Consider the following 23,487-nt stretch of genomic DNA (forward strand, 5'->3'; position numbering starts at 1 on the left):
TATATATATATATATATATATATATATATATATGCAGAGAGAGAGGAGAGAGGGGGGGGGGAAGATGTATCAAAAATGGTAATCCACACCTTACCACTACCGTACGTCCGTTTCCACGTCAGCACGTGGTAGTCATTAAATTAGAATCTCTTAGTGGTGCGGTGCGTAATCGGTATCAATGTGCTACGTGTATAAAATTAAATCCTACCGTCAACATGTTGAGCGTCCCACGTATTTTTGACTCACTTGTATTTATGTCCTTCAAAATATGTGTATAGCCGCAATCTGGAAAATATGGTCCTAAAAGTTAAGATAAGAGATCAACCGATTTTTTTTTTTTTAATGGCAATCACTTGGGGTTGTCCCATTGGCCACAGAAATGCCAGAACTGCTTCTCTTCTCGTTACCCAGTGGGCACCTGTGGTGAAGCCACGGTGGTGGAGCAGAGTCGCCCACGTCACACAACCACAAACCCGTTTATAGAGTGAGTCACATTCACACAATCACACACAAAGGAGAAAGGACACACAGAGAGAGAAAGAAACATCCATGCCCTGAGCTGGATTCGAACCCGCGATCAGCGGCTCCGCAGTCAGGCACGCTAACCATTCGGCCACCAGGTCGGCATCAGTCGAAAATTTGAACCCCTAAAAGTTAATTTTACTTTTTGCCTTTTTCGCTATGTGTCGTGAACTTATATATTTTTACGCACAATATTCAAATTCGTTTATCCCAAGGTAATTTCGGGGAAAATATTTTTTTTTAATAATTATTTATAATTATTTTATTTTAAAACACTCGAAAAAGTTTTGAGAAGTAAGATATACAATTTTTTCCTAATTCTAAATTACGTGATTTTAAATGACAAAATACGAAATTTGTACGAAATCGGTCGATTTTTTTTTAAATCATTCAATTTTTAAAAGTCGCATAGTTGAAATTTGATTTGTAGAGAACTAATTTCATTCAAATTTTGAGCATTGTCATTTTAAATTACATAATTGAAAATTAATTAAAAATTTATATGCATCCTTATTCCAAATTATTTCGATAATTGGAATAAGGATGCATGCAAATAATTAATTGATTGGAATAAGGATGCATACAAATAACTAATTGAAAATTTGTATGCATCCTTATTCCAAATTGTTTCGATTAATATTGAATAAAATAATAAATAGTAATAAAAATCAAAAAAAGGAAAAAATAATAAAAAATTATCGAAAAAAGTTTTTTTACGAGGAATTATCGTAGAATGAATGAATTATAGCATTGAAACCTGAAAGTGACGTCATCGTAAATAAACCGTGGCATTTGTCGATTTAGTGGCCAATCAGGTTCGACGCAAGCGCTGGACGTCAATTACAAGTATCCAATTAAATTCGATTTAAACCATATGGTTATAAGCATAATTACTTCACTTCCTTTCGAATTACAAGTACCCAATTGTGCACAAAAGTGTTTCGATTCGCTTCAAAGAGATATAAAGAATAGAGAAATACGCAAAATAGGAAACTAACATTAAAGGTGTCCAAACTCTCTATTGCTCACCTGCTTTAATTTTTGGGACCATATTTTCCAAATTACGGCTATCCTCCATATTTTGGGAGTCAAGAATTCAAATCAGATTTGTTTATTCAGAGAATGTGCATATTTCTGTCTGATTTTATAACTTAAAATATCATCTGCTCTAATTAATTAGCATATGTAAGGTTAGTACCTCGAACTATTAGGATTGAGTTTTAGTACGTAGAAGTTCAATCATTAGATCAAAAATTATTCAGGTTGTTCATTTTTCCTCTCTTTTTTTTTCTTTTTTTCCTTTTTTTTTTTTTTTNTTTTTTTTTTTTTTTTTGCTGCACACTGCACAGTTTAAAAGATACACGTTAATATATATATTATAAAAGCATTTTTAAAGTAACTTTCGAATTTATTTTTCAAGTCTTCAATGCATAGTAACAATGATTAATTTATCATTCCAAAAAAAAAATTTTTTTTTCTTTCCATTTTCTTTTTTTATTTGGCGACTAAATTTGGCTTGAATTGTGTCATTTTTTGCCTCCGTAATCTCGGTAGTAAAAGTCCAATCTAGCTGACAAAACACAGCTGTTTCTTTCGAGGTTATCGTAGGTGGCTCAGCAGTGGTAAGAAAGTTGTGAGAAGAAAAAAATCTTTCTTCAAACAGAAGGTAACGATACTCAACTATAAATAATCATTCATTTTGACTTTCCATTCTGTTTATTTAATATCTGTATCAAATAAACAGAAAACAGATATACAAACAAGTTTGCTGTTAAAAAATAAATAACTTATTGGAATAATTTGGGTTATTGAAAACATTTATTGAAGGTTTTTTTATTTTAATCGTTTATTGGAGAATAAAATAATGAACTGAGTTTTTTTTTCTTCGTATTACGATATTAAAATGGTATATGAGTTATCAGAAAGCTTTAATTTTTTAAACTAATTTCAAACGTTAAAATAGCAGATATCAGTACAATAATTTTAAACTCAACCGCAACTTTTTCAGCTACTTGAAGAGAAAAATAAAGAAATTATCTATTTCACTTTTATTAATATAGAAAAAAAAAATGGTTTTTTATTCGTAAATTCATTGCATTTTAACTTTATAATTGAATTATGGAATCTTGCAAGCAATTTCAAAAACTTATTTCATTTTTTATAAAGAATAGATTTTTTTATCTGAATTCAAAGGTGACAAAAGTTTTAAAGAATACTTTTTATCTACTTAGCTCAAAAATTCAATTCACAATTTTTTCAATTGGTAGCCATGTCAACTGAATAAATAAGGCAACACCATTGACAATTTAGCAAATCTCTAATTATATTTTGTACAGCATGGTTTTTACAAAAACTCTTCTTCTGTATTAACTAACTTTTCAAGAAAGCATTTTTTTTCTCTCTTCTACCTCAAATTCATTAATTAAAATTAATTTTGCTATATATGACAAATTGATGACATAGTCGAATATTTAATAACAAAACACAGCGTATACTTCTGTTTATTTATTTATTTATTTTGTATCCTGGATTTTCTTAAACCATATTTTATTAAAATCAACTGTATAAAAGTTAATTGAGGGTAATTAGGCCGGGATAGCCTGGTCGGTAGGGCGCTGGGCCCATATCCAAGAGGTCGTGGGTTCGATCCTCGCCGGCCGAAGACTCCCCGTGTAGTAAATTGTGACTGATGCACGTTAAATCTGTCGAGCCTCAAAGTCCTCCATGTTCCCACAACAAATCAATACCTCTGGGGGTACTGATCCAGGAGTTTCNTTTTTTATCTGAATTCTCCAAAGATTCCAAAAGTTTTAGAGAATACTTTTTATGTACTCAACTCAAAATTTAAATCATAATTTTTTCAATTGGTTGCCATGTCAACTGAATAAATAAGGCGACACTATTGGCAATTTAACAATTCTTTCGTTATTTTTTGCACAGCACGGTTTTAATAAAATCTCTTCCTCTGTATTAACTAACTTTTTAAGAACGCATTTTTTCCCCTCTCTTCTACTTCAATCCATTAATTAAAATTAATTTTGCTTATATAACAAATTAGTGACAAAGTCGAAGATTTAATAACAAAACACAGCGTATACGTCAGCTTCTATTTATTTATTTGGTATCCTGGATTTTTTTTAAAAACCATATTTTATTTAAATCGACGTTATAAATTTTAATTGAGGGTAATTTGTTTATTCTAACTGCTTTGGGTTTTTAAACTGCTTTTTTCCGGGGTAAGAATACTTTTTCCTTGCACAATGTCGCAGGGGTAGGTAAAGCACTGAACCAGCGAGTTCAGCCGGGGTTCTGTCTTCGGTGATGGCTTGAAGATGACCCGAACCCAACTTCAATAAGCGGCAGCATAGTTTAGCATTGCGCCCCGGAACATAGCGCAATTGTGACCATATTTCCACCATCATGTCATTGATCTCGAAATTTCGAAACCTGAACCTCCATCCCCTATCTTGCGGGAGTGCTTTGCTTACATATACCTCTTTAATTCGAATGGAAAACATATATTTATTAAGACTTTTTCAAAAACCTTATATTTTAACATTTTTTATTCATAAAGTATTTCCTAACTAGCTGTACATTTCTAAGTAACTTGCACGTAACGGAATACTTAATAAAGCATCAATTTTCATACAAGATGTAAGTAATTTTTAAAATGTTATTGCCTCTCGGATCCCTTCCTCTGAAATGTGATAGTTGTAGAACATCATAATTTGCATTAACCCTTCAGTTAAAAATAAATAAAAAAAAATCGGAGGGAAAGAAATTACTTTCATTCATCATTTTCCCACTCCCATTTAAAGTTCTTTTGCGGTAGCCATTTTTTCTTGTGTTCCTTCATTGCTAACCCGCAAACATGACAGTTAACAATCGTTAGTTTCCGTCTCGAGATCCGGCTTACACTTAGTCATATTATCAACCAATAGATAAAAGCTTACTTAAATGTCCTTATTTATGGTCGCGAACATAATATGAAAACAGATTGTGCTTTGCTTCGCTTCTAGGGTGGGAATTTATTTAATTCAAAACGTTCCATCTCTAATTAAATTGGTTTCTACTTCAATAGAAACTGAAAGGAAAATTAAGTGTATTTTTTTTTAGTCAAAAATTATTCTACTATACTTTGAGGGACCGCTCAAAAAATTGCCAAACTAATATTGACGCCAGTGATGTTTTATTAATAATAAAAATAGGTTATAAATTTAATGTAATAATGGATACTATAAGTAATTTATTTTATGTTATAAGCCGGCCGGCCTGTGTCAGGGAACTGGTCTTGCATCAGAAAGGTTCTGAGTTTGAATCCCAGGCAAGGCATGGATGTTCTGTCATTCTCTGTACTATCTGTCCTTACTATGGGAACAACATTGGCCCACCTAATATGGTGCCTCTGAAAGAGTGGTCAACAAATCTGCCCTTCAGATGATGACCTAGGTCATTCCCCAGGTGGGCATTGGGAGAAAAAAAATTATGTTATAGTATCATTGAACAGTCGACCCAATATTGAGGTTACGACTATCAGTGTGACTCTGTAGCCTTGTAATTTGGATCCCAATCCAGAAGACAAGGGAACCAATGGATCAAGTACTGGGAGGAGTTTCGTGGAGGACCTTTTTATGGAACTAACCCGCATTTGCTTTACATGGTGAGAAAAACCGCGGAAACCTCCAATGGTTAGTCCAACGCCAAGGGGACTCTACCCCATGATCCATCTACCACAGAGAAAATCTTACGTCAGCACTGTCACCGTTGCGAGCCGGGTGCGGAACAAGTATTATTGGCACTGTAGTAATATAATTATTAATATAACCGGATCTAAGCAGCCGACTCAATTCTGAGTTTACGACTTTCAATGTGCAACTCCGTAGCCTTATAATTTTGAATCCAACTCAGGAGACAAGGGAACTTCCGGATCACGCGTTAGGAGAAACTACCCCTCGTGGTGGACTTTTTGATAGAACTGGCTGCATTTGCGTTACATCGAGAAGAAAACAGAGAAAACTTCCCGATGCTAGCCTGACGATAAGGGGATTCTTGAATTTTTATGATGCATGTACAGTGCGCAGTATAAAAAACGGATCACCCTGAATAACTTTTGATCGAATGATCGGATCTTTACGTTCAAGGACTTATTCTTAATGATTCGAGGAGGTGACTTCAAATATGCTATTTAATTAGTGTAGACGATTTTAATTACGAAAATTTTAATTAAGAAATAAGATGACAAAAATGTACTTTCTCTGAATAAACATACAATTTTTTCAATGGATTCTGATTTCTTACCCTCAAAATATAAGGAGTAGCAGTTATCTGAAAAATATGGTCTCCATAGTTTAGTCAGGAGAGTGATCCAAAGTTTGAACCCCTTAATGCTAATTTTACTTTTTGAGTATTTCGCCACATCTCAAAAACTTTTTAAGCAAATTTAAAATAAATTGCACATAGTTATAAAATTCGTTTATGCAAAGGTAATTCCATGTAAAAATAAATAAATCTTAGTAAATTTTTACTATTTTATGTTAGTAATAATAATTTTGAATTGCAAGGTATATAATTTTTACGTAATTTTAAAGCATCTAATCTTACTTGGAAAAATACAAAATTTGAGTGAAATTGACCAAATTGCGACTGAGAAATCGAATTTTAAATAAATCGTATATTTAAAATTCGATATCTCAGGAACTATTCAACCGATTCAGTTCAAATTTTGTATTTTGTCATGCAAAATTACATACTTTAAAATGATATAAAAAAATTGCATGACTTAAAATTCAAAATTTTTCGACTTATATTTAATGAAATAATAAAAAAGAACTATTAAGAATTATTTTTTGCAAGCAATTATTATTGGATAAACTAATTTTATAATTGTGCGCAAGAAGTTTTTAATTCGCTTAAAAGTTTTAGATATATGGGAAGATACGCGAAAAATAAAACTAACATTAAGTTGCTCAAACTTTGGATAGCCCCACTAACAAAATTATGGGTACAAAATTTCCTAGATAGCGGCTACCCCTTATATTTTGGGGATCTTAAATCTGAATCCTTTGAGAAAAAAAAAGGTATGTTTATTCATAGAAAGTACGTTTTTGTGTCTGATTTCATAAATTAAAATATCGTCTGTACTAATTAATCAGCGTATTCGCAGTCACCTCTTTGAGCCTTTAAGAATGAGTCCTAGAATGTAATGATTCGATCATTAAATTAAAAGCAATTCAGAGTGGTCCGATTTTTTTCCGCTCTTTTCTGATATTTGTATTAAATAAATTATTTTTAATGACTTTATCATTTAAAATTCATCTTCTGAAAGCACGCATCAAACCATCTATTTGCTATTTTTAACTATTTCTCATACATCATATAATAAGTTCGAAAGCTGTAAGTTTTACAAATTAAAAAAATACATAATTTGTCCGGTATAAGTAAAGATACAGTTTTAATTACAAATATGATGTTTTCTACATGATTTACTTTACAAAAAACATAAATAATATTAATTTATCCTATCTATCACTTGCATTTTAAGAAATTTTTCAATACACGAACTCCCATTTTCATTTCCGAAGGAATTTTGAAAACGTTCTACTGCATGAGTTATCGTAAGGGTTGATCTATCAGGCTCCTGTGAACCGCGAATCGCTATGGGTGGGGTAACACTTTAACAAAGAACATATGCCACATGTTTTAACCCCAGCTTAACCCCCACACACGTTGGTTCTTGTTTCAGACAGATTCACTAATCATGAAATAGACCCAGAGAATTTATTTAAACCACTCTCCTTTTTTTTCCCTTCTTCCGATAACACACAATTGCCTACACACTTTTATTGTAAAATAAAACGAGCTTCTATTTTTTATTTAATTAATGCAATAAAAAAGCATTAAACAATTTGAGATTTGCAGAAAACATTACTTATTTGCATAAAACATCTTTTTCCATTTAAAAACTAGACTATATACTCGAAATGCAATAGAAGTTAACCCTACGCTAGGTCTTTAAGATAAATGAAAACATACTTTTCTTGTAAAAATGTACAGACATAGTAAAAATTTGTGATTATTTTATCTCGCAACCGTCGTTGAACAGCCGACCCATTTTAAAGTTAATTGCTATCCTGTTTAACTCCGTAGACTTGTAATTTTAAACCTAACGCAGAAGACAAGTTTACTCCTGGATCAAGCATTGGGACAAGCTTAGTAAGATTTCTGGTGTATCTAAGCCCCCATTGCGTTACATGGAGAGGGACTTAAGACGGTTACCCTCAAAGAAAGAGGATTCTGACTCATGATTCGTCGACCAATGAGAATATTATATGTCAGCACTGTGGTCAGTGTGAGCTAGAAGCGGAATTTGTATCCACCAGCCATCACTAGGATTCGAACATTATTGGGTGAAGAGCGCTTAAACCCCTGAACCACCACAGCTTGAGATCATAACAATTTTCTTCCTAACGTAGAAAACTGCTTATTAACCCTTTGAGGCAGTGTGTTACCGGTGTCCATTTTATATATATTATTCTGATGCTCTAGTTACAAGCAAAACTTTATTTTGGTACTTTTTTAATCATAATAAACAGTCTAATAGTTACTGAAAAATCTGTTAGATTATCAAAATTATATTTGCGCTGAAATCCAAAACCCAAAATGCAATTTTAAAATTTTTTTTCATTCATTTTCAAGAATTTATAAATAATTTATATTGCATATTAAAGAAATTTGTATGAGGAATTACTATTTCTCTTAGATCTAAATAACTGTAAATAAATGCAAATTTGAAAGAAATATTGGCTGGAAGTGAGCCGTGTTTGGAAGATTTTCCCTTTAACGCAGTAAGGAACATGTTCTACGCTGTATTTCATTACCATAAATTATTAAAATGCTAAATATAATATTTGTCTCACTAAATACAAAATAATGAAAAATATGTGGAATAAAGATTCTACATCAAAGGGTAAAGAAATGACTAATAGTTAAAAACTTGAAATAATGTCTGTTATGGAACAGCAAAGAAAAGTTGACAAAATCATAGCGATGTTTTGAAAGAGCAAACGATTTAGAATATTCATTGATAGAAACCGCTTGTCAAAAAAATTCAAACGATTTAAAAAGTTTTTATTTTATAAAGTCATCATGGTATTGTATTGTAAAGCTGCAAACATACTACTAATGTAGGGGGCCAGAATGACCATAATAACATAATCTTGCTCTATCTTATCTTTTATCACCTTTTGTTATCTTTGATCATCATTAATCAAATTCTATCATTTAACATCCTAACCAATCCTATCCTATCTTACTCAATCCTATCTATAAATATCGTCTGATATCTAAATGAAAAGAATTCTTCACTTGAATGAGGATTTTTCTTTTTGTCGATTTTGTTCTACTAAAGAATTAGCATTTAGAACAGATCAATTTTATCAACATACTACGTTTTCAAACATTCCATAACAATCTTACAAAATCGGGGCTCTTTGATTAGCTCAATAAGGAATTGAATTATTTCTTGGAGATAAGAAAAATATGCATCATGCAGAAAGAATATATTCTCATTATATCGTTCAACGCAACAATTCTACAAGTGCTCTCACTATATAATTTTGTCAACTCCCATATACTCCCCCTGCGCTAAAAGATGAATGGTTCATTTACAAGCCCATAAAGTTTGTTTCAAGATGTAATCGCCAAAAAGAGAGGCCGCCTGTTGTGTTACGCTGAATTAAGCTGTAAATTACTTTTTAAAGACTCTCTTTAAGTAGAACGATTTTTACATTGTGTAAAAAAAGTTTTTTTTTCTAATTATTTAACTAATAAAAATAAAGAATGAAAAGATACAGATCATTACTTTGCATGATTTGAATCAAATTTCAAATTTTTCATAAAAGAAGTTCTGAAAATCTGCGTTTATAGCAACTTCTCCAATTTCAACACTTTTCTAAAGAGGACGCTATACAGCTTGAGTAACCTGTCCTGGCGAATTCTGCTTCAGCCTTATTGATATTTCAAAATTGAAAGTTAAGAGATGTGAATTCAGGCAAACTTAAAGTAAAACAAGAACTTTCAAATGCTGGAAAAATATTTTCAAAATACCAAAAGGCAAACAAATTATCGCAAAATACCTTCATCATTGGGAATTACTAAGAAATCTTCTCATAATTTGTTTGCATTTTGATATTTTGAAATAATTTGCTGTTCTATTAAATTCAAATTATTTATGTAAGAATTATGATGTTAATGAGTTATAATGTTGAATTATAATGAAAAGATTTCCATCGCAGTATAGGTCCCCTTAAACATTTTATATCATGTACACAGAAGAGCCATTACATTATGACCACCCTCCATCTATAGCATTGCGCTCTCTCAGGTTTTCATGGTTTCTCGCCCAGGAACAATGTTTTCATGGGACACATTAGGACCCATAATCCTCATAGAACAATCCCTGACTGTAAGCTACTTGAACATAGTTGCAGACCAGGTTCACCCATTTATGGCAACAGTTTTTCCTGCGGGGAATGGTGTTTACCAACAGGATAATGCACCATGTCAAAAGGGTCGAATCGTCATGGATTGGTTCAAGAAACATTCCAGTGACCTTAATCTGTCTTAATCCCTCACCTGACCTTAATCCAATAGAACATTTGTGGTCTTACTTGGAAAACCAAATTCGTGCTGTCACCCAACCTTCTCGCAGGGGCCCCCATCAGGGGGGAAGGGAATATTTACAGTAAATAAAACGAATAGTTTGGGAGGGGGATTTAGAATTTGCCCAAGAATGCGCCCAAGAGCTTGGGGGGGGGGTGGAGGCCACTGCCTCCTCGCAATGTGAGGGAATTGCAGGACCAGTTGGTGAGCGCTTGGTACCAGATACCTCAGACTACCTATCAGCACCTTATGGAATCAATGCCTCGGCGGGTGCTAGTAGTTTTGAGGGCTTAAGTTGGTCCTACATGTTATTAGCAGAGTGGTCATAATGTAATGGCTCTTCGGTGTATATTATCATCGATATAAGCCAATGACTCTGGTTAAGGCACTGAGCTCTCATTGTCTAGGGCAGCCTCAGGTTTCTCAGGGTCTCCCATAGGGTTCAGTGAAAGGGTTACAGGGGTTCCGAGAATTGCTATAATCTTTTTTTTACCATTTATGATCTTCGAAACCTGGAATTAAATTTATATCCCATTAATAATTCAACACTTATTTAAGATTTATGAAAAAATGCTTCAATATTTCGTATCGAATAAAAAAGTGAATTCTTTAAGGACTAAGTTTTTCTGATAGCCATTTTCACCGTTTATTTCCGTCCTTTTTCATTTTTATTTTAATGGAAACCATATTTCAGCTCATTCATTTTTCAGAAGATTAATGCAAAGATTATACAAATCAACTTAGATAATGCAACTTCAGATTATGCAAATCAACTTAAGAACTAAACTGGATGCCGCTTTAGACCTGTTAATTCAACTGTCTGACATAAAACCTAATTTTCAAGACTATTTTGAAAAAATTATTTGCTTAAAAATAATTTCATTCTTCGTTCATACACTGAAGATTTTCAAAATAATTAATAAAATTTAGTTTGTTACATATTTTCAGAACAATTAATAGTCTTTCGAAATTTGCTAATGAAATGTATTTAATAAGTCTCATGGTTCTACCAAATGATGCGAGCATTTAAGGTTCCACAGCCAAATAAAATTCGGAACTGCTGGTATAGGGCCTTGGAATCAATTCTTGTTTTGCCCTGATGTCTATCCAGAATAAGATCTTTAGGTACCAGTTTGTCTGAGAAGTAAAGGTGGCCAGTGCTCTGTGTTACCACAACATGCCGTTGATCTCGTGACTGTGACGCTTCAACCTCCACGATCTCGGATGCTGACAGCTTACTGTTGTGCTACTTCTGTAACTGTTCTGTTAGTTTTATTTCTATTAAATATCTGATTTTTTAAAAATCTGCTTTTTCAAAATGTTGACATATTAAACGGAAAACGACTGAATAGTCAAGGTTTATCTTTTAAAAAAATTGTTCATATAATTTAAAAAAAAAAAAAGCGAAGTGGCAAAGCAAACTGTAATAAGCGGATGACTCTAAAAAATTTAAATAAAAAAGCAATTTATGTCCAAACAAAATGTCACAAAATTGGCTTGTGATTTTTTCTTTTCAATACTTTAAGAGATAATTTCACATGTATTTCCATGCATATAAAAAAGACTATTCATTTACTATTCTGTAAAAAAAATTCAAAATTACTGAAATGTCACTCTCCTGTCCTGTCAGCATTTTGTCAAAATTGTTTACTTCATTTAAAATATTTACTTCAACATTTTAATATTTAAAGTAGCTATGTATACTTAAGGACAATTATATGTAGATGCTTAAAGACATAAAATAATATTTTTTAAACTTTTTAACCATTTAATTTACCAATTTGTATCATTTAAAAGTTTCTCTTAAGATTTTCATGTTAATCTCCTGGCATGAAAATTAATGAGAGTTCTATGTCCGGAGATTTCATCTTAGCCAGATAAGGGAGTATCCCCATTTTGAGCTGGCCGTTCGTGCGTATTTGAAAATGTGCTTTTACCTATCTTAATTACCTCAATTTTACGTTATTTTTATGTTTTCTTGAAATTATTGTCAAAATATTCGTTCCAAATAGCCCAAAAATATAAAAGTAACTATGTATACTTAATGACAATCATATTTATATACTTAAAGGTATAAAATAATATTTCTTAAACTTTTCAACCATTTAGTTTACCAATTTGTATTATTTAAAAGTTTTTCGTAAGATTTTCTCGTCAATCTTCTGGCATGATAATTATTGGGAGTTTTATGTCCGGAAATTTTATCGCAGCCTGATAAGGGAGTATCCCCAATTTGAACTGGCTGTTCGTGCATATTTGAAAAGGTACTTTTACCTATCTTAATTATCTCAATTTTAAGTCATTTTTATGTTTTCTAGAAAATATTGTCAAATGTTACAAATAGCCCAAAAATATTGTTGTAATTTTTTATCATTTTTAAATGATTTAGCGACAACGTTTGGCGAGCTTGCTAAGCTATTTGAGAAATCATTCAATTAAAAGAAGCAGCCATTTATGGACCGATTTGAGATCAATTTTTTTATTATCAGCCTTGAAATGCTCTTTTTGCTTTTCCAATTTTTTTTTAATAATGCAGGCGCCTCAAAAATGAGAAGAAATGTTAAATGCGCTCAATCTTAGCACTCAACTTATGGTGATCCACAATAAAATTAGTTCTTCCTCAACTTTATGTGCGCAGATCAAAAGTATTTCATTTTTACGGAGCGCATGTGACAAGATTGACAAGCATTACATCGTAACGCCATTAACCCATCCGATCCGCGACGAGGGTGGGGCCATGGGAATTGTAAAACGAATGTGTCACATCCACGGGAATCCATTATCTTTAAAGTGTCACGGATCTGACCCCAACTAAAATGTATCTCAAGACAGTGAACGAAAATTAAAAAAATAAAAATAATAAATGGAGAAAATCTGAAAGAATAAAAGTGTCCTAAGATAAAAAGGGGTGAGTAAGGCGAACTATGACAAGGGACAGACTTCCTGCGTAGATTGTCAATTTTTTTTTCTTTTCCTTCCTCGCATCTTAATATCTTTCTTTTCTTCTCTGCTGCTTAGTATATAAATATAACCACAAGGCGTGGTCATGGATAATATTGGAAGAAGATCCTGAAAAAGATGTTACACTTTCTTAGAGATTCACTCGCTCTTTTTTTTTTTAATGCACCTGATGGTGATAAACAACAACATAATTTATATAGCGATAACCACAGTGCTTGCAAAGATGTTTTTACTTTCAGATCCTTTTTACTTGTCATACATTGTGATAGTGACATGGAAACAGTAGGATGATAAAATAAAAATAAGTCACTTCATGGTTTTTGGGAATTTTTCACTTTATAAATAAACATGTTGCCACGAATGATTCAATAAGTTTGCAAAAAAAATATTAGTTGTTAGTTTTCGAAGCGTTAAATGTTTTCGAGTCCTGTCTCGTAATTTAATCTTATTGGAAGAGTTAAATATATAATGCCAAGAAACTGAAGCGGTAAGACATTGCTTGATTAAAAACTTCATTCGTTTCTTCATCACAGTTGGATGATAAAATAAAAATAAGTCACTTCGTGGTTTTTAAAAATTTTCACTTTATAAATAAACATGTTGCCACAAATGATTCAATAAGTTTGCAAAAAAAATTTAGTTGTTAGTTTTCGAAACGTTAAATGTTTTCGAGTCCTGTCTCATAATTTAATTTTATTGGAGGTGTTAAATATATAATCCCAAGAAAAAGCGGTAAGACATTGCTTGATTAAAAACTTCATTCGCTTCGAAAATGTGCAAATTGGAAATAACAATTGACATGTTTCAGAAACAGGAATCCATCTTCAAAATTTGCCAAACGTGAGTGAGAATAAACAAATGATTTGAAATATAAAACGTAAAGTTGCAAAACGAAAAAGGGAAAAATAAAGATGAGAAACAAAACCAGAAAAACCACAATGGCCGAGAGGAGCAAATCAGGATTTTAATCAGACTCTGCTTCGCCCTTCCCGGGTGATGCGGTTTTTCTTGTTCTGTGATTTATCTTTTTTTGAGAGCTTGAAACATGACAACAGTTATTTTCAAAATGAAGCGAATGAAGTTTTTAATCGAGTAATACCTATTAAGGGTGATTAGATTAAAATTGTCTTACTAATTTTTGACAATAATATAAAAGTTAAGGGGTTGATACTCAAATTTGAAACTAAGGGTTTTTAATCAATCACTTCCAATTTTGAAAAATATAAAAATAAATGCGTACTATCACACCAATAACTTTTTTCAGGCTTAAGCTTTGGTTTAAATATTATTTCCTCTCTGAAAGAGTTAACGCAAAGATAAACTTTGCAGTTAAGGAATAATTTATTATTTAACATATATTTTGATACATTTTTATTGAATAACAAAATATTTAAGTTTTTAAATTTAAGAATATTGCAATACTCTAGCTTTTATCGTGTCGTTTGAAAAATTCTATTTCTTTTCTGAATTTATAGTTTCATTTTTTAAAAATTAAGGCAAGTTAAAATATTAAACTACAGAAAATTTATATAAGTTAGACACAATTTGAAATCTAATCAACATGTATCTAACAGAAAATAGCTCTTATGAAGAAAAAAAAATATAAAGGCGTTGCTGATAATTCAAAAGAGGCATTTCTATAACAAAAACACTCCACTAATATTGCATTGCTAAACTATCAGAACATTTGAAACGTTTTTGCTTACTTTAAAATGCTTTAGAGCCAAATACATTCTTTTAGCATATTTTGTGTCATCTATGCTTTGATCTTTGCAAATGCATATTTCAGGAATACTCATACATTTCATTATTTCTCTCTCATTTTTATTCATAACCTATTCAAAGATTTTATTCGTGGCTGTTTAATGTCAAAATTTTCTTGCTTAAGAAAACTGGACGTTTCTGAACGTTACATTTAAATTTTAAAGCGTTTCAAAATATTAAAAGACACGTTTTATTTATGCTATCGTTGAATGTTTGAGCTATATAGATTTTTTCAGTGCACTTTTTTATCATTAAGGTTCAATTGTAAAACAAATAAATGAAGAAAATAGGTTCAAGAAATCAGAAAAATATATAACTATCTTTAAATTTTAAAATTATTTCTGAAGTGGAATTTGATATCACCAGATGGAAACTAATTTAGTCATGAATATACAACTAAAACATTCCAGTAACTAATTGGATTTAACCATCATATACTTTAGTGCCCTGTGTACCTTGGTGTGTCTCTGAAAATTTAAAAAAAAAGAAACTTTGCTATGTTTTTTTCACGCAGAAGTAAGAAATAAAATATTGAGTGTAAATTACAACAATCTAGTTGATCTAGTATAATTTTTCAAACATTAAGTTCTCTTTAGTCAAAGTTCATCTTAAAATATGTTGCAAGAATTTCTCAAATTTTTTTTTAGTGAAAGCAGATGAAGAGTCTGTGGTTTATATAATGCTAGCATGCCAAATTTTGAGTAATTATATTTATTTTATGATTATTGAAGAAATCGTAAGCAGACAAAAAAATTTTCAAACACCTACAAAACCTATATTTCAAAAACCTTTATGTAAGTGTTCTCAATTGAAGATTTACATAAACTTTTTAATTGTATTTATAATTTAATAACATTTAATTTCTATCTGCTTCAGTATTGTGAAGCCCAGTTTAAATTCATATTAATATTCTTTCTCTCTGCGATCCACGTGTAGGTTTGATCAATAAACAGACTTTATTTTAAGAAAAATTGCGTGTGTCATGTTAACTACCACTACTACTTTTGTACGTGTGACTACTTTGTCACAACATTTCCGATCACTTTAGTATTGCAGTCATGGATCTCTTGGATGACATTATTTTCAACCTTTTAATACTAAACGATGATAGATGCTGAAAACAATGAGTTTGGTAGTCGGAGAATCTGAAAAGAAAATTTAAATATTAAACTATGAAATTTTCAAGCAATTTTATCAATCAATTCATTTTTTTCTTGAAAAATATTCTTTAAGTTGATATAAGTTTAAAAAATTAAATGAATGCTTCAAATTATTAAATGATTAACAAATGTCTTCTACTAATTATACAATAAAAATAAATTTGCCTCCTTATGTTTCAAATAAATACAAAAAAATTAATTTGAAACTAAAATTAATTAAAAGCAAGCTTAATTAAAAATAAAATCAATTAGAAAATAAAACAAGCCAAAAATTAATTAAAATTCAAATTAATTAATTTTAAAAATAAAACAAGCTAAAAATTAATTAAAAATTAAAAATTAAATTAATTGAAAAAATTACTATTGATTAAAAAAATTAAAATTAATAAAAAAATTTAAATTAATTTTAAAAAAATTAATTGAAGTTTGTTAAAAGAAATCACAGAATCTCCCTAAAAAATACTTTGATACCAGTGTTTTATTCCGTAAAACAATTTTAGCATATCTTAACACAAATGTTACCAACTACTTCGCACCAAAGTAATATAGAATTAAGGCGTAGTGAAAGACCAAGAATGTTCTTTTCACTACTTTGTGTAAAGTAGCTGACACCATTTTTGGTCTTCAGTAACTCAAATATTTATAATTACGTTAAGATAAGTTACACAGAAGAGATAGAAAAGTTTTTTTTACGTTTCAATATAAGCAAGAATAATTAATTTAGGACGCATTTGTATGCTAATTCTTGAAATAAAATAAGTTTGTAAGATCACATGTGAGCGTGGTAAAGAAAGAATATTAAGACAGATTCGAACTAGGCTTAGCATAACCTAAGCGGACATTATAAAAATTATTTAATACAGTTTAGAGATACGTAAAACCTAAAATGCAAATGTCCTTATTACGCATTAAATATGCATGCATATATAAAGACGAACTTTTTCAGTAATTGTATCGCAGCATTGAAGACAGCATCAACCTTTCATCAACTTGCATTCAAACGTAAACAAGCTATAGAAATCTGAGAAAATATTTAACTTTGTAAAAGTGCGTTGACATAAACTTTTCCCATTATAAAAGTTTTAGATTTGTTTACTTTGTTTACATTAAATTAGGAATCTCGATTTGATAATAAAAAAGTATTCCTTCGCACTTTCTAACGTGGTTCAACATCAAATTCGGTACAATGTAGATAAAAAAATTTTTTTTAAAAAAACTAATTCCGTATCAAATTACGATATAAAGTACCAACACTTTGGGTACATCATCAGTAAAATCCATTTCACCGTAAAATCTATTTTTCCGTAAAACCCATTTTAACTGTAAAATATAACACCTTAATTTTTACAGTAATATTTATTGAATTTTAGTGATTCAGAGATTTTACTGTGATTATTACTTTAAGTTTATCAGATTTTTTTGCTTCGTAACACGTTACGATAAAAATGGATTTTGCGGCCAAAGTACAAGTGCCTTAAATACCGGTACTTTTTACCATAATTTTATTCGGAATTTCTTACAGTACATCCTTTTTTGTAACGAGAATAGGGCTCATTTTAAATCATCTGCAACTGAACGTGATTAAATACCAAAATACAAATATTGTTTTAGTATAAAATTAAAAGATTTATAATTGAAAGCAAAGAGAAGAACACTTTCTTTCCGCAAAATCAGATTCAGAGAAAAAAGTATTTTACGAGTTTGAAGGTAGGATTTTTCCCCATCTTCACAGCGTAATAACTCACGGGGAGAACCTATTTTCCAGGTTATTTATTGTCAAAAAATAGCTGCAAATGGCGATCCAACCCTCCCTTTTTGAGAAAAATGGACAATAAATCTCTCTTTTTCCTTGGTCTTCAATTATCCGCTGCTTTTATTTACTCAAGTGTGGTTGAATAGTTATTTATGACAGTTATTTTGCAGTAAATAACTAACAAGATTATAAATATTACTTTAAAATGCATGAAAGGCATTTCGATCACAGACCGGTGGTTTGCATGTTTGATATGATTTATATGCTTAAAGACGCAATTTAATTCTTAAAAAAAACTTCATTACTTTCATGTTTAGTTTACATATAATTAGCATAATATTTGATAGTTTTTTAAAAAATTTCAATTCAAAGAATTTTAGATGCAAACAAATTTCATCTAAATATTTGCTTTTTACACTTGAAATAAAGTGGCTGATTGTTGTCCTGTGACAAATTTTCTTTCGTTTTTTTTTCTTTTTTTGTTTGTATTGTCATGACAATAATTATTCAAATTTGTCTTGTTATATTTAGTGAAAAAAAGATGTTAAACATAATTATTCAATTAAGATATCGATCTTTTTTTTAAAATTGTATTAACTCAAATCTAAATCTTTTAGCATAAAGCTTAAATGTGATACGTTTGTTTAGTTGCGATTTCATTTTTGTCGACATACTTAATTTTTTAAAGACTTGTTTAATTTTTAGTAACCATAAAAATTCCTTAAATAATTTTCGCCTGAGAGATAATTCGAAAGTTCATATATAGTTTACATAAGAGTTTGTATGAAGCTAATAAAAAAGGTATATTGCTGTATAAAAATCCATAATAGGAATAAACTATTATCAGCTATTATTAAATACTTGATATTAGTTTATTTCTATTATGGATTTATAATCTTAAACAGTTGTTTTGTATTAGTTTGGAATGCATACGCATTCTGAGCACATTTTTCAAAAAATGTTATTATAAAGGTAAATATAAATATAAATAAAACAACATAATATAAATAAGCATTAAATATAAATAAAATTTATTTTCTGTTTTAAAATTGTAAAAATAATAATAATAATAATAATAACGTAGCAAAATAAACTATTGCTATGCAACTACTTTAAAATACATTAAAGGAACACCACTTTTAGCTTTTAGCCTTTAATTTTGAACGATAAATCAAAATCAAAAACCTAATGATAATAGAGAATTGAATTAAGAAGGTTTATTTTTGTAAATTTTAACATTTAAGAAATTAATAATTTTGAATTCGTCAATTATGGAAAAGTCAACTTTTTGCTACATTTGATTAAGTTGAAAGTTCCCGGCAACCTTAATAAAACTCTCCTCAACACACATATTTATTGTAAGTTTTATTTGTTCCAGAGTTGCTTAGGAAACAATAAAAATTTATCAAACGTGATGCTATTGATTAATAAAAACTCATATAAAGCCGTATTAAATTTAACATTACTAAAAATAAAATATTTTTAAATATGCAAATTGAGAAAAAAGTTCTATTCTTCAACTACATTTCCTTATTTGAAAGTTTACTAATTTGAATCTTTTTAAATTGAAAATTCACTGCAACCTTAATAAAACTACGCATCAACCTATGTATTTATAACAGGTTTTATTTGCACTAAAGCAACAATTAGTTTTTAATTACACTAAAGCAAGAATTAGTTTACAATTACAATTTAGGAAACAATAAGTAGATATCAAGCATGATATTATTCATTAATAACACGTTAATGAACTACTCATATTAGGTTTTATAAATTTTAACTTCATTAACAATAAAATATTCTTTAGGTTTTATAAATTTTAACGTCATTAACAGTAAAATATTTTTAAATATGTAAATTGTAATAAAAGGATGATTTTTTTAACTACATTTTATTAAATTTAAGGTTCACTGCAACCTTAATAAAACTCTCTACATCACAAATATTTATTGCAAGTTTTATCAGCGCTATAGCTATTAAGGAAACATTAAAAAGATATCTAACGTGATATTATTCATTAATAGTTACTCATATCTGGTCTTATATATTTTAATATTGCTAAAAATAAAATATTTTTAAATACATAAATTGTAATAAAAAGATCTCTTTTTAAACTACATTTTACTAATTTGAAGTTTTTTTTAATTTGAAAGTTCACTGCAACCTTAATAAAACTGCATATCACCTTTCATATTTATAACAAGTTTTGTCTGCACTAAAGAAAATCTGCACTTAAATCTGCAATTTGGGAAACAATAAAAAGATGCCTAATATGATATTATTCATTAACATCGCGTTAATGATCTACTCATATTAGGTTTTATAAATTTTAACGTCATTAAAAATAAAATATTTTTAAATATGTAAATAGTAAGGAATTTTTTTCATCTACCTAAATTCATTAATCTGAAAGTTTACTACAATCTTAATGAAACTTTCTGCATCATACATATTTATTACAAATTTTATCTGCTCTAATGCTATTTAGGAAACAAAAGAAAAATATCTAACACGATATTATTCATTATTAACAGCTCAAAATAAGAAATCGCCAACCGAAGTGGTGCCAAATGATTGCCGGCACGGTTTAAATCATCTTCGGCGCCCATCGGTTACTTTCATCTCCGTAAAGAACCAAGAAAACGCATGCGGTTCCTTCTAACATAGCTGTTGATAGTCCAAGCCATGATTGATGTCTTTACGATAACGAAACTAAAAAGCATCCCGCCACCCTCTCCGCTTCTCTGGGAGACACCCTGATTTGTCAGTCCCGTTTAGGAGGGCGGGAGGAGATAGGCCTTCAATGTTCTGTTTAAAAAAAACTGGAAGAAAAAAAGAAGCGATTTATATGTTTTTTATTGCACAGGCGACGGAATGTATTGTTGGAGAACGGATCTAAGGGGGCATCAAGATGCAAATGAGGGCGTGGCTAGGAGGATTGTGACGTAAGAATGAAAGGGGGGGAGGATTATACGGCCATCGTCATTGGGTTTGTCACAGTTTAATATACCACGAGGTGGAATGAATGGTTCTTCTTCAAATGAACTTTCTGAAGAAAACGGTAAAACGTTTAGTTTAAGAAGTTGTTGCTTGATTTTGGACATAAGTGTTCGAGTGCTAAGAGACTTATGAAAGATTAATAAACTTAAGTTTGCAAATTGAGATCTAAGAAGTGTGATTGAAAAAGTTGTTGACAACTTGCACGAAGTTTTCAAACTTTTACGGGAAACTCGGAAGTTTAGAAATATTTTATTCGTGGAACTTTCTAAACTTGCATTGTATGAGAAATATCAAATTTCGTAACAGATATTAAAGGTAGGTGCAATTTATTACTAGCGCTGTTATATAATTTGTAAATTTATATTCTGATATCATTAAACGAATGGGAAATCAGTTTGATATTTTCATGTTTGACGTTACCAAGTTCCCAACATGCTTATAAAAAGTTTTGTTTACATTGTAGATGTGCTAATATTAGAAGAATAAATAAAAATTAATAATTTTGTTAAAAATATAATAATTAGACCTTTATAAACTTACCTTTTTTTCTCGTGGAATTCTGTTATACAGTATAAAAAAATTCCGGATCGAAGTACGACACTCAAGGTGCCAGTACCGGAACCATTTTTACCGGAACATGTTACGGAATAAATAATCTGATGCACCATCATTTTTACAATAATGATTACCGTGAAATCACTCGAATTAAATAATTAATATTCTAAATATTACAGTATAATTAGATTACGGTAAAAATAGATTTTACGGTAGAATGTTTTTAATGGATAATGCACCCAAAATGTCAGTAATTTATACCGTAATTTCATCTGGAATTTCTCTAGTGTATAAAATTGTCTTGCTAGAAAAATTAGCCAATTGCTGAAAATAAGTAATTAAATTAAAAACATTTAGGCAAAATTTAGTAAGAAAATTATCAAAAATAATTATTAATATCTTAAAATTGTAATTTTTCATTTTTTTAATACTCTTAAAAACTAAACTTTTATCATTTTTCCTCAATTGTCGTCAACAATTGTTGCCGAATAGTACTGATTTTAAATTAGCATTAATGAATTTCTTATTTTTTAAATAAAAATTTTTCTACTGTCATCACACAAAACTACGCATTACCTAATCATTTCACAAATAAGCATAATCAGAATGATTTTGCATCTTGATTTTCTGCGTGTAAACTTATTAAATTCATATAAACTTATTAAAAAAAGAAACTTCTCGATTTAAAATTTGATGAAAATTGATAGTGTAAACATTGATTTGTGCTAAATGTACTCGGAAAAAAAAAACATTTAATCTTATAAAAATTAGAAATATTTTGCCTTTATTTGTATATTTTAGATTATAAATTTATTTTTTCGAAAATTAAAAAATGTTATATGTAAAAAAGTTTATATCATTTGCGTAGTGTTTGGAACCTATGGTTCAATTTTTAGATCTATCACCTCCCTCCCTAATTTTACTAATGTTTATATGCAGGTCAAAATAGTGCGAAATAAAATGTTATTTATTTTATACTATTTCCCCCTAGTCTGTGTTCGAAAAAAAAAAGATAATCAAAATTCTTCAAAATCTCTGATTTATGACCCATTTCGTAAAAAAAAAAAGCAATATTTTCAAAACATTTTTTATTTTCAAAAAAATGCAATATTTGCTCTTATAAATTGAAATCTAGCCACGCATTAATATAATAGCAATCTTATTGTATTTCTCAACTCAGTAAATGTGACATATGGTATTGTACACCATGTAAAGAAGTATATGATGTTATAAAAATACAAGCTAATCAAGGAAATATGAAACCTGTAAAATAACTCAAGTCTATGCCTTTTACCTTCTATCCTGTTAATATTAAATATTATTCTTATTTGTGGTTTTTAAATTCCATGGAGCTTAAAAAATTCTTAAATGAGTGCTCTTAAGGGAGTTGTTTTGCTACACCTTTTTCTATATATAAAAGAAGTACTTTTAACATCTCAGTAAAAAGGAGAACTATTATCTACTAAAATATCTAATAACGTTGAAATCCCGTTTTAATGCTTGTTTAATTAAAGAATGTCATTATGGAAGTAAAGAAAAGTGGTTAATACTGCGTGTCTATTGTGGTTGATATTGTGTGTATGCCGCCTTTACTTCCCAGACAAACTGGACTCATCGATATGAGGCTAGATCCGCTTCAAATTGCCACTAAGGATCAACTTCCGATCTTATAGTAACAGCTCGATACCTTTAATCATTGAGCAATCAATGTTTTTAAACAAAAGCTCAGAGCATTTAACTTCACTGTTAGAATTTTCATTCTTAAATTATGGTAAAATAACCGGCAGGAATCTACCCATCCGATTAACCGTAAAGTTTACGGTAAAAAACATTGTTTACATTTAAGGTTTGAGAACCTTTTTACAACTAGTATTCATGGTTATAAAACCATGAATACAAAATATACGGTTTTTTAACCATTTACTACTCGCATGGTTTCAAAACTGTGAAACAAATTTAACTGGACCTAGAACCTAGGCTTTCTATTGGATTATGGACATTGAGGAGTGTAAGTACACTGAAAACTCTTCATGTGTTGAAGGGAATGCAGGAAATATTGGAGTGTCAACGCTGGAACTTGAACCCCCGTTATACCTCACGGCCATAATATGT

At 30.0% G+C, this 23,487-nt stretch overlaps 1 protein-coding gene and 1 long non-coding RNA gene across 3 annotated transcripts in view; one reads left to right on the forward strand and one right to left on the reverse strand.

Annotated features, from left to right (window-relative positions):
• Window positions 1-15,681: 15,681 nt before the first annotated feature.
• Window positions 15,682-23,487, reverse strand: part of LOC107445729 (uncharacterized) — a 33,744-nt gene continuing 25,938 nt past the window's right edge. For both annotated transcript variants that reach the window (XR_011636191.1, XR_006225080.2), the window contains exon 2: window positions 15,682-16,052. This is a non-coding gene — a long non-coding RNA (uncharacterized lncRNA). The remainder of the gene's footprint in view (window positions 16,053-23,487) is intronic.
• Window positions 20,572-23,487, forward strand: part of LOC107445723 (homeobox protein Nkx-2.5) — a 29,860-nt gene continuing 26,944 nt past the window's right edge. The window contains exon 1 of the mRNA XM_016060196.3: window positions 20,572-21,135. The gene's annotated coding sequence lies outside the window, so the exon portion shown is untranslated. The remainder of the gene's footprint in view (window positions 21,136-23,487) is intronic.

This window comes from Parasteatoda tepidariorum, chromosome 2, assembly GCF_043381705.1.
Source record: "Parasteatoda tepidariorum isolate YZ-2023 chromosome 2, CAS_Ptep_4.0, whole genome shotgun sequence".
Classification (NCBI taxonomy): Eukaryota; Metazoa; Arthropoda; class Arachnida; order Araneae; family Theridiidae; genus Parasteatoda; species Parasteatoda tepidariorum.